Genomic DNA, 11579 nt, shown 5'->3' on the forward strand with positions numbered 1-11579 from the left:
TCGTGCTGGAGTAAGAGGAGTGTAAATAAAAGTTCAGTTTATCATAGAGATGGTCTGGCGCCCAAATTATTGTGACTTCTATTACACTGCACCAAAGTGACATCCCCTGTATCCCACTAACTACAAAGAAACACCTGCATGTGCAGGGACCCCCTGATCATTCACACCAATGCCCATCAGCTAGCCAGGGCTTGAGAAGGAGGTGCACTGCGTACCCTTTGCACCCCACAATACACACAGTGAAAGGGGGTTACATATACCTGAACCATTATATATTATATTACCTCTAATTGTCCTTCAGAGTGACATCACCACCTTATGGCCAATTTCTATAACTTTAACCCTTAATCAGAGTCACATCACCATCTTCTGCTGAATTTCTATATTAAATTGATTTTAAATCTTCAGCAGAGTGACATCACCACCTTGTGGCCAAATTCTATATTACATTGGCTTTAATTCTTTATCAAACTGACATGCATTTTCTGGCCTATTTGTTTAATGCATTGGCTTTATATCTTCCTCAGAGTCACATCACCATCTTGTGGCCAATTTCAATATTGTATTGAATCTTAAGCATCATCAGAGTGATGCTACTTCCTTGTGGTTAATTTCTATATTATTTTCATTTTAAAGTTTCATCACCGTGATTTTACCATTTACAGGCCAGATTCAATATTGCATTGACTTTGAACAAAACTATACTTTCACTCTGATGAAGCTTTAAACTTCTATATTACATAGTTTTATCTCCTCAACTGGGGATCACCACCACCTTTTGACCAATTCATATATTGCTTTGCTTTCATGCATTATCAGGGTTTTGTTAACCTACAAGATGCATGTCATAATCCTGATCTTTGTAGTTATACATTAATACAGCTACAAAACACTGTGTATGGCAAACCACAGAGTGCATTCTCAATCTTGAAACCTGTCACCTCATTAAAACATTTGAGATCTGCAACTCAATTGTAACCCATTCACTCTGTGATTATATATTTTGAGAGCGGCCACAAGGATAGGTGTTCTGACTAAAGAAAAATAAAATCATTAGTATTTCTCTACCATTTTCTTTGGTATAGCTGAACAGATATATATTACATTATCTCTAACTTTCCTTCAGAGTGACATCACCACTGGCCAATTTCAATATTGAACTGAAATTGAAGCTTCATCAGAGTGATACTATCATCTTGTTCCAATTTCTATATTGCATTGATTTATCTCTTAATCAGTATAGCACCACCCCCTTTTGGCCAATTTATATATTGCATTGCTTCCACTCATCATCAGGATGATATCAACCTACAAGATGCATGTCAAAATCCTGATCTCCGTAGTTAAACATCAACTAAAACACTGAATATAGCAAGCAACACAGTGAAGCAACACAGTGTCAGTTTCTCAATCTTAAAACCTTTCACCTCATTTTAAAGGATGAGATCTGCAACTTATTTGTAACCCATACACTCTGTGATAAAAAAATTTGAGACCAGCTGATAGGATCAGTGTTCTCAATACAGAAAAATAAAATCATCTGTATTTCTCAACCATTGTAATATGTATACCTGAACCATTATATATTATATTACCTCTAATTGTCCTTCAGAGTGACATCACCACCCTATGGCCAATTTCTATAACTTTAACCCTTAATCAGAGTTACATCACCATCTTCTGGTAAATGTCTATATTATATTGATTTTAAATCTTCATCAGAGTGACATCACCACCTTATGGCCAAGTTCTATGTTACATTGGCTTTAAATCTTTTTCAAACTGACATGTCATTTTCTGGCCTATTTGTTTAATGCATTGACTTTAAATCTTCCTCAGAGTCACATCACCATCTTGTGGCCAATTTCAATATTGTATTGAATCTTAAGCATCATAGGAGTGATGCTACAACCTTGTGGACAATTTCTATATTATCTTCATTTTAAAGTTTCATCACAGTGATTTTACCATCTTGTGGTCAATTTCAATATTGTATTGAATCTTAAGCATCATCAGAGTGATGCTACCACCTTGTGGTCAATTTCTATATTATCTTCATTTTAAAGTTTCATTACAGTGATTTTACCATTTACAGGCCAGATTCAATAATGCATTGACTTTGAACAAAACTATAGTTTCACTCTGATGAAGCTTTAAACTTCTATATTACATTGTTTTATCTCCTCAACTGGGGATCACCACCACCTTTTGACCAATTTATATATTGCATTGCTTTCATTCATTATCAGGGTTTTGTTAACCTACAAGATGCATGTCATAATCCTGATCTTTGTAGTTATACTTTAATACAGCTACAAAACACTGTGTATGGCAAACCACACAGTGCATTCTTGTCACTCACCGGACCGTGAGTGCTTCTTCCCGGACATTTAGGAACCGTGGCCGTCCTCCATCCTGAGGGTCTGCGCATGCGCAGCCCTTTCCTACCCTTCAGTGTATGTCCCTTTAACTTAATTGGCAGATCAGGCAACACTCCCTATATTAAGCACCTGTGGTCAACACCACGTTGCCTGATCTTGGAGTCTCATTCCCCATGAGTCTCTGAAGGTGTTTCCTCGTTTATTCAGCGCTGCTGATTCCTGTGGTTTCCAAACCACTTCTACCTCTGTGGTTTCCAAACCACTTCTACTACTGTGGTTCCCATACCACTTCTACCATCAAGTGTATCATCGTGACTGTTAGCTGATTCCTATCCGCTGCCTCCGTGCACTACAGTCTTCTAAGCCACTTCAACTCTATCTCATATCAGTGTGACTGTTTGCTGATTCCTATCCGCTGCCTCCGTGCACTTCAGCCACTCTCCACATCCACTCACCTGTTCATCAAGACTGTGAGCTGATTCCTATCCGCTGCCTCCGTGCACTTCAGCCACTCTCCACATCCACTCACCTGTTCATCATCAAGACTGTGAGCTGATTCCTATCCGCTGCCTCCGTGCACTACAGTCTTCAACTTGCAACTCGTCCGTGTTTCCTCATCGTGACTGTTAGCTGATTCCTATCCGCTGCCTCCGTGCACTACAGTCTCCAGCTTGCAACTCGTCTGTGTTTCATCATCGTGACTGTTAGCTGATTCCTATCCGCTGCCTCTGTGCACTGCAGTCTTCATCTCATCACTCCCGTGTTTCCTCGAGACTGCTGCTATTCTTGCCATCCGCTACTCTCCGTGATCAACAGCTCCTGGTCTACTCTGCTCACCCGTGTTCCATCGCTATTTGCACCTGCTGGTTGCTACTGGTTACCTCCGTGTGTCCGCAGAGTCCTGCTGCTGCTGCCAGCGCTAATCGTCCATCTACTGCTGATCCGCTCTCCACGCCTTCCTGTGTTCCGCTGGTCTCTACCCGCCTGTCAGCATTGGATTCGTGTCTCATCCGCTATCCTGCTACTAGACCATCACCATTCTCCTGGGTCCTCCAAGAGTCCAGTTCCGTGTTCTACCGATTCCTGTGGATTCGTGTCCCTGTTGGTTTACTTACCTGTGCGCTGCACCTACTAGACCTCTGCTTCATCCATCCAGGGACTTCTCATCCTGCCGGCCTCCTGCCGCTCAGGTATCGCTGCACTCCTGTCTGACTGCCTGCTTCTGAACCACGGTATGCATACTTCTCATTGACTGTGCTGGTGTATTGCATATCTTGCTGGACGGTGTTGGTTCTCCTCTGGAGGCTACTATCCGCTGAGTCTATTGCCATCATTGACTGTACTATCTTGTGCCGGATTACTTCAAGAGACTTTCCATATTTGCAGTGCTGTTCAGTCATTCATATATATATATCTATATTGTGCATATTACTGTGGACCGTGTTAAGGTGCCGTGTTTACCCTGTGTTGCAGTCTCTCCCCGTGCACCTCCTCACATATATATTCAGTGGTACAACTTGCTAGTAGCAGACCACTGATCCCTGTTTCCAGTATCACCTGTTCCAGTATCCTCCCACATAGCAGTGGTACAACTTGCTATCGCAGACCACTGACTCCCCGGATACCTCCACTTGGATTCCATTCCTTCACCCAGACAGCGGTACAACTTGCTATCCGCAGACCGCTGACTCTCATCACTTCCTCGTTTCTGTTGGACATTCCTCCTCACTATAGCAGTGGTACAACTTGCTATCGCAGACCACTGACTACCTTCACGTGTCCTTGTCCATACAGTTCCTCGTGTACTATTACCTCCATATTACCAGTGTTGCTAGTCATAGACTTTCCTGAGCATCTCATCTTCTGCTATTTCCTGTTCCGTGATCACCCTGCTACCAGAGTACCCTATTACCACCTACATTGCTCTTGTAAGCCTACCACCTGGTGATCCCTGGGTAAAGACTCCTAGTGCCCGTGACAGTAAGATCAGGCACTGACAGACCCAGATACGGAACCTACCGCTAAAGAGATGCTGCAGCATCTGGTCAGCCGTGTGGAGCAACAGGATGCCCGCCAACAGCTGTTACTTCAGTGTTATCAATCATTAACCTCCCAAGGAACATCTGGACAGACTGTGACAGCCACTACTGAGGCTCCTGTGCTTTCCTCCGTTTCCCCAGTGCCATCCCAGGTGTCTACAGCTTCCACGCTTCACCTGCCTACTCCGGCAAAGTACGATGGGGACCCCAAAACTTGTAGGGGTTTCCTTAACCAATGTTCAGTCCATTTTGAGCTCCAACCTCAAAATTTTTCTACCCATCGTTCCAGAGTGGCCTATCTTATCTCTTTGTTTTCTGGACAAGCCCTGGCTTGGGCCTCCCCTCTGTGGGAAAGAAACGACCCAATATTGCAAGATAGTGCCAAATTCATTTCTACATTCCGAAGTGTGTTCGATGAACCAGGTCGTGTGACCTCCGCTGCTTCCAGCATCCTCCGTTTGCGACAAGGATCTCATACAGTAGGCCAGTACGTCATTCAATTTAGGATCTTAGCCTCTGAACTTCAGTGGAACACTGAAGCCCTAGTTGCCGCCTTCTGGCAGGGGCTCTCCGATAAAATTAAAGATGCACTGACTACCCAGGAGCTTCCTTCGTCACTTGAAGATCTGATCTCTCTTTGCCATCGTGTTGATATGAGATTTCGTGAAAGAGAAGCTGAGAAAACAACTTCTGCTAAAGCACCTCTTCGTTCAAACCCTCAATTTCGTCCAGTTTCACCCTCTGTGATTCCCATGGAGATAGGACGTTCCAAATTATCTTCAGAGGAGAGGAAACGAAGAGTAAAGAATAGACTCTGTATCTATTGTGCTGATTCCACTCATATGCTCAGCTCTTGCCCTAAGAGTTTGGGAAATGCCAGGCCCTAACTAGTTCTGGAGAGGTGAAGTTAGGGTCCCTGGAGTCCTCTCCATCTTCTGTGAAATCTAAAGTCTGCGCTTTTGATGTTACGATTTCCTTTGCTACCAAAACCTTTGAGTCACAGGCATTGATTGATTCCGGAGCAGCAGGAAATTTTATTTCCAAATCATTAGTGCATCAATGGTCTCTACCAGTAATTACGTTAAAAACACCCATTACTGTGACGGCTATAGATGGATCACGTCTCATCAACGGTCTCATCACCCAGAGTACGTCTCCAGTAACACTTCAGATTGGTGCCCTGCACCATGAAGAAATATCGTTTTTAATCCTTCCAGTTACGACAAGTCCGATTGTCTTAGGCCTTCCATGGCTTCAGTGTCACTCTCCCCAGATTGACTGGCGCACTCCTCAAGTTACGTCTTGGGGGTCTGAATGTTACCATCGTTGCCTTTCCCAGGTTATTCCTCTCAAAGTACAGCAATCTTCCATCTCATCTTCCTCACCGGGACTCCCTCCTCAGTATGCTTCATTTACTGATGTGTTTGATAAAGCTCAGTCTGAACGTCTTCCTCCTCATCGTTCTTGGGATTGTCCGATCGACCTTCTACCTGGCAAGACTCCTCCCAGGGGCCGGGTCTATCCACTCTCGTTACCTGAAACTCAAGCCACATCTGAGTACATACAGGAGAACCTCCAGCGTGGGTTTATTTGACCTTCCACTTTCCCGCTGGAGCTGGGTTCTTCTTCGTCAAAAAGAAGGATGGATCATTACGCCCTTGCATAGATTTTCGTGGACTCAATGCCATTACTATCAAGAATCGGTATCCCATTCCGCTGATCACTGAGTTATTCGATCGCATCAAGGGAGCCCGTATCTTTACTAAGTTGGATCTTCGTGGTGCCTACAATTTAATTAGAATTCGTTCCGGTGACGAATGGAAGACAGCGTTCAACACCAGAGACGGGCATTTACGAATATCTGGTAATGCCTTTCGGGCTGTGTAATGCCCCCGCTGTTTTCCAAGGCTTCATCAATGAGATCTTTCGGGACTTATTATATGTATGTGTCATCGTCTATCTGGACGACATATTGATCTTTTCACAGGACCTGCCTTCTCATCACCAACATGTGGCAGAAGTCCTCTCCAGGCTACGGAAAAACTCATTGTTCTGTAAATTAGAAAAATGTTCATTCGAATTGCCCCAGATTCCATTCTTGGGGTATATAGTTTCCGGAGTTGGCCTGAAGATGGATCCAGACAAGGTGAATGCTGTACTACATTGGCCCCAGCCAACTACTCTTCGTGCTATCCAGCGTTTTTTAGGTTTTGCCAATTACTATAGACGCTTCATTCAAGACTTTTCTTCCATTGCATCTCCTATTGTGGCCCTGACTCGGAAAGGGGCTAATCCTAAGCAATGGTCATCTGAGGCTCTCCAAGCCTTTCAAATTCTCAAAGAGTCCTTCGCCTCGGCTCCAATTCTTCGACAGCCTGATGTGACACTTCCCTTCTTCCTAGAAGTAGATGCCTCTAATGTGGGCTTGGGAGCCATTCTCTCCCAACGCTCGGAACAGCAAAAATTCCATCCTTGTGCCTTCTATTCTCGGGGTCTTCTGCCCGCAGAGAAGAATTATACTATCGGGGACAAGGAGTTACTGGCTATCAAAGCTGCATTAGAGGAATGGAGATACTTATTGGAAAGAGCTCGCCATCCGGTGACGATCTTCACGGATCATAAGAACTTGTCATATCTCCAGTCTGCCCAATGCTTGAACCCTCGTCAAGCAAGATGGTCTCTTTTCTTTTCCCGTTTTGAATTAATTATAACCTTCAAACCAGCTGCCAAGAACAAAAAAGCTGATGCTCTATCTAGAGCTTTTGTGACGTCCTCTGATGTAGAAGAGGTTTCCAGCCATACTATTCTAGACCCCAAATGTATCTCACTGGCTGCTTCATCCACCAAAATGCTACCATTTGGGAAGACCCTCGTGCCTCCTACTCTAAGGAGGAAAATCCTTTCGTGGTTCCATGCCTCCCGTTTTTCTGGACACGCCGGTGAACACAAGACCTTTGAGATTCTCTCTCGAAATTACTGGTGGCCTTCAATGAGGAGAGACGTCAAAGAGTTCATTGCTTCCTGTGAGTTATGTTCCCAGTTCAAATCCTCCCGCAGGACTCCAGCAGGGTTGCTGCGACCACTACCCATTCCGTCCAAACCGTGGACCCATATTAGTATGGATTTCGTTACTGATTTACCACCTAGTAAGAATCATAATACTATTTGGGTGGTGGTGGACAGATTTTCGAAGATGGCTCATTTCGTCCCTCTGTCCGGTTTGCCTTCCTCGTCTATTCTGGCTGAACATTTCATTAAAGAGATCTTCCGTATCCATGGATGTCCGTCGGAGATTGTGTCTGATAGAGGAGTACAATTCGTTTCCAGATTCTGGCAAGCCCTTTGTAAAACCTTGGGCATACGATTAGCACTCTCATCTTCTTACCATCCGCAATCTAACGGACAAACTGAACGAGTCAATCAAGATCTTGAGACTTTTATAAGGATGTTCTCTTCAGCCAATCAAGACAACTGGGTAGAATTGCTTCCTTGGGCTGAATTCGCCCATAACAACATGTACCATGAGTCGTCATCCAAAACTCCATTTTTTGTGGTCTACGGTCACCATCCGTCTTTTCCGGAATTTCCTGCCCTCCCGCCCACCCAAGTTCCTGCTGTGGTGACTGTTTGTCAGACCTTCAAAAATATCTGGTCTCAGGTCAAAACCTGTTTAAAGAAGACATCTAACAAATATAAGTCTTTTGCAGATAAGAAGAGGCGGGCTATTCCACCACTAAAAATTGGAGATCGTGTCTGGTTATCTACCAAAAATATTCGTTTGAAGGTCCCATCTATGAAATTCGCCCCTCGTTTTATTGGTCCATATAGGATCATTCAAGTAATCAATCCAGTATGTGTTAAACTTCTTCTTCCGAAGAATCTTCGGATTTCCAATGCCTTCCATGTGTCTTTACTCAAACCTCTTATCATCAACCGTTTCTCAACTCCTCCCTCAGCTCCGCAGCCAGTTCAAGTTCATCAGGAGGAGGATTTCGAGATTACTGAGGTATTGGATGCAAAAATTTCGCGAGGAGTCCTCCGTTTCCTCGTTCATTGGAAGGGCTTTGGTCCTGAGGAGCGCTCTTGGATCAAAGCTGAAGATCTTAATGCTCCTGCCCTTTTGAAGAAGTTTTATTCCAAAAATCCGGACAAGCCCGGTTCCAGGCGTTCTGTGCCCACCTTTAAAAGGGGGGGTACTGTCACTCACCGGACCGTGAGTGCTTCTTCCCGGACATTTAGGAACCGTGGCCGTCCTCCATCCTGAGGGTCTGCGCATGCGCAGCCCTTTCCTACCCTTCAGTGTATGTCCCTTTAACTTAATTGGCAGATCAGGCAACACTCCCTATATTAAGCACCTGTGGTCAACACCACGTTGCCTGATCTTGGAGTCTCATTCCCCATGAGTCTCTGAAGGTGTTTCCTCGTTTATTCAGCGCTGCTGATTCCTGTGGTTTCCAAACCACTTCTACCTCTGTGGTTTCCAAACCACTTCTACTACTGTGGTTCCCATACCACTTCTACCATCAAGTGTATCATCGTGACTGTTAGCTGATTCCTATCCGCTGCCTCCGTGCACTACAGTCTTCTAAGCCACTTCAACTCTATCTCATATCAGTGTGACTGTTTGCTGATTCCTATCCGCTGCCTCCGTGCACTTCAGCCACTCTCCACATCCACTCACCTGTTCATCAAGACTGTGAGCTGATTCCTATCCGCTGCCTCCGTGCACTTCAGCCACTCTCCACATCCACTCACCTGTTCATCATCAAGACTGTGAGCTGATTCCTATCCGCTGCCTCCGTGCACTACAGTCTTCAACTTGCAACTCGTCCGTGTTTCCTCATCGTGACTGTTAGCTGATTCCTATCCGCTGCCTCCGTGCACTACAGTCTCCAGCTTGCAACTCGTCTGTGTTTCATCATCGTGACTGTTAGCTGATTCCTATCCGCTGCCTCTGTGCACTGCAGTCTTCATCTCATCACTCCCGTGTTTCCTCGAGACTGCTGCTATTCTTGCCATCCGCTACTCTCCGTGATCAACAGCTCCTGGTCTACTCTGCTCACCCGTGTTCCATCGCTATTTGCACCTGCTGGTTGCTACTGGTTACCTCCGTGTGTCCGCAGAGTCCTGCTGCTGCTGCTGCCAGCGCTAATCGTCCATCTACTGCTGATCCGCTCTCCACGCCTTCCTGTGTTCCGCTGGTCTCTACCCGCCTGTCAGCATTGGATTCGTGTCTCATCCGCTATCCTGCTACTAGACCATCACCATTCTCCTGGGTCCTCCAAGAGTCCAGTTCCGTGTTCTACCGATTCCTGTGGATTCGTGTCCCTGTTGGTTTACTTACCTGTGCGCTGCACCTACTAGACCTCTGCTTCATCCATCCAGGGACTTCTCATCCTGCCGGCCTCCTGCCGCTCAGGTATCGCTGCACTCCTGTCTGACTGCCTGCTTCTGAACCACGGTATGCATACTTCTCATTGACTGTGCTGGTGTATTGCATATCTTGCTGGACGGTGTTGGTTCTCCTCTGGAGGCTACTATCCGCTGAGTCTATTGCCATCATTGACTGTACTATCTTGTGCCGGATTACTTCAAGAGACTTTCCATATTTGCAGTGCTGTTCAGTCATTCATATATATATATCTATATTGTGCATATTACTGTGGACCGTGTTAAGGTGCCGTGTTTACCCTGTGTTGCAGTCTCTCCCCGTGCACCTCCTCACATATATATTCAGTGGTACAACTTGCTAGTAGCAGACCACTGATCCCTGTTTCCAGTATCACCTGTTCCAGTATCCTCCCACATAGCAGTGGTACAACTTGCTATCGCAGACCACTGACTCCCCGGATACCTCCACTTGGATTCCATTCCTTCACCCAGACAGCGGTACAACTTGCTATCCGCAGACCGCTGACTCTCATCACTTCCTCGTTTCTGTTGGACATTCCTCCTCACTATAGCAGTGGTACAACTTGCTATTGCAGACCACTGACTACCTTCACGTGTCCTTGTCCATACAGTTCCTCGTGTACTATTACCTCCATATTACCAGTGTTGCTAGTCATAGACTTTCCTGAGCATCTCATCTTCTGCTATTTCCTGTTCCGTGATCACCCTGCTACCAGAGTACCCTATTACCACCTACATTGCTCTGGTAAGCCTACCACCTGGTGATCCCTGGGTAAAGACTCCTAGTGCCCGTGACAATTCTCAATCTTGAAACCTGTCACCTCATTAAAACATTTGAGATCTGCAACTTAATTGTAACCCATTCACTCTGTGATTATATATTTTGAGAGCGGCCACAAGGATAGGTGTTCTGACTAAAGCTAAATAAAATCATTAGTATTTCTCTACCATTTTCTTTGGTATAGCTGAACAGATATATATTACATTATCTCTAACTTTCCTTCAGAGTGACATCACCACTGGCCAATTTCAATATTGAACTGAAATTGAAGCTTCATCAGAGTGATACTATCATCTTGTTCCAATTTCTATATTGCATTGATTTATCTCTTAATCAGTATAGCACCACCCCCTTTTGGCCAATTTATATATTGCATTGCTTCCACTCATCATCAGGATGATATCAACCTACAAGATGCATGTCAAAATCCTGATCTCCGTAGTTAAACATCAACTAAAACACTGAATATAGCAAGCAACACAGTGTCAGTTTCTCAATCTTAAAACCTTTCACCTCATTTTAAAGGATGAGATCTGCAACTTATTTGTAACCCATACACTCTGTGATAAAAAAATTTGAGACCAGCTGATAGGATCAGTGTTCTCAATACAGAAAAATAAAATCATCTGTATTTCTCAACCATTGTCATATGTATACCTGAACCATTATATATTATATTACCTCTAATTGTCCTTCAGAGTGACATCACCACCCTATGGCCAATTCCTATAACTTTAACCCTTAATCAGAGTTACATCACCATCTTCTGGTAAATTTCTATATTATATTGATTTTAAATCTTCATCAGAGTGACATCACCACCTTATGGCCAAGTTCTATGTTACATTGGCTTTAAATCTTTTTCAAACTGACATGTCATTTTCTGGCCTATTTGTTTAATGCATTGACTTTAAATCTTCCTCAGAGTCACATCACCATCTTGTGGCCAATTTCAATATTGTATTG

The sequence above is a fragment of the Mixophyes fleayi genome, chromosome 11 (assembly GCF_038048845.1).
Source record: "Mixophyes fleayi isolate aMixFle1 chromosome 11, aMixFle1.hap1, whole genome shotgun sequence".
NCBI classification, from domain to species: Eukaryota; Metazoa; Chordata; class Amphibia; order Anura; family Limnodynastidae; genus Mixophyes; species Mixophyes fleayi.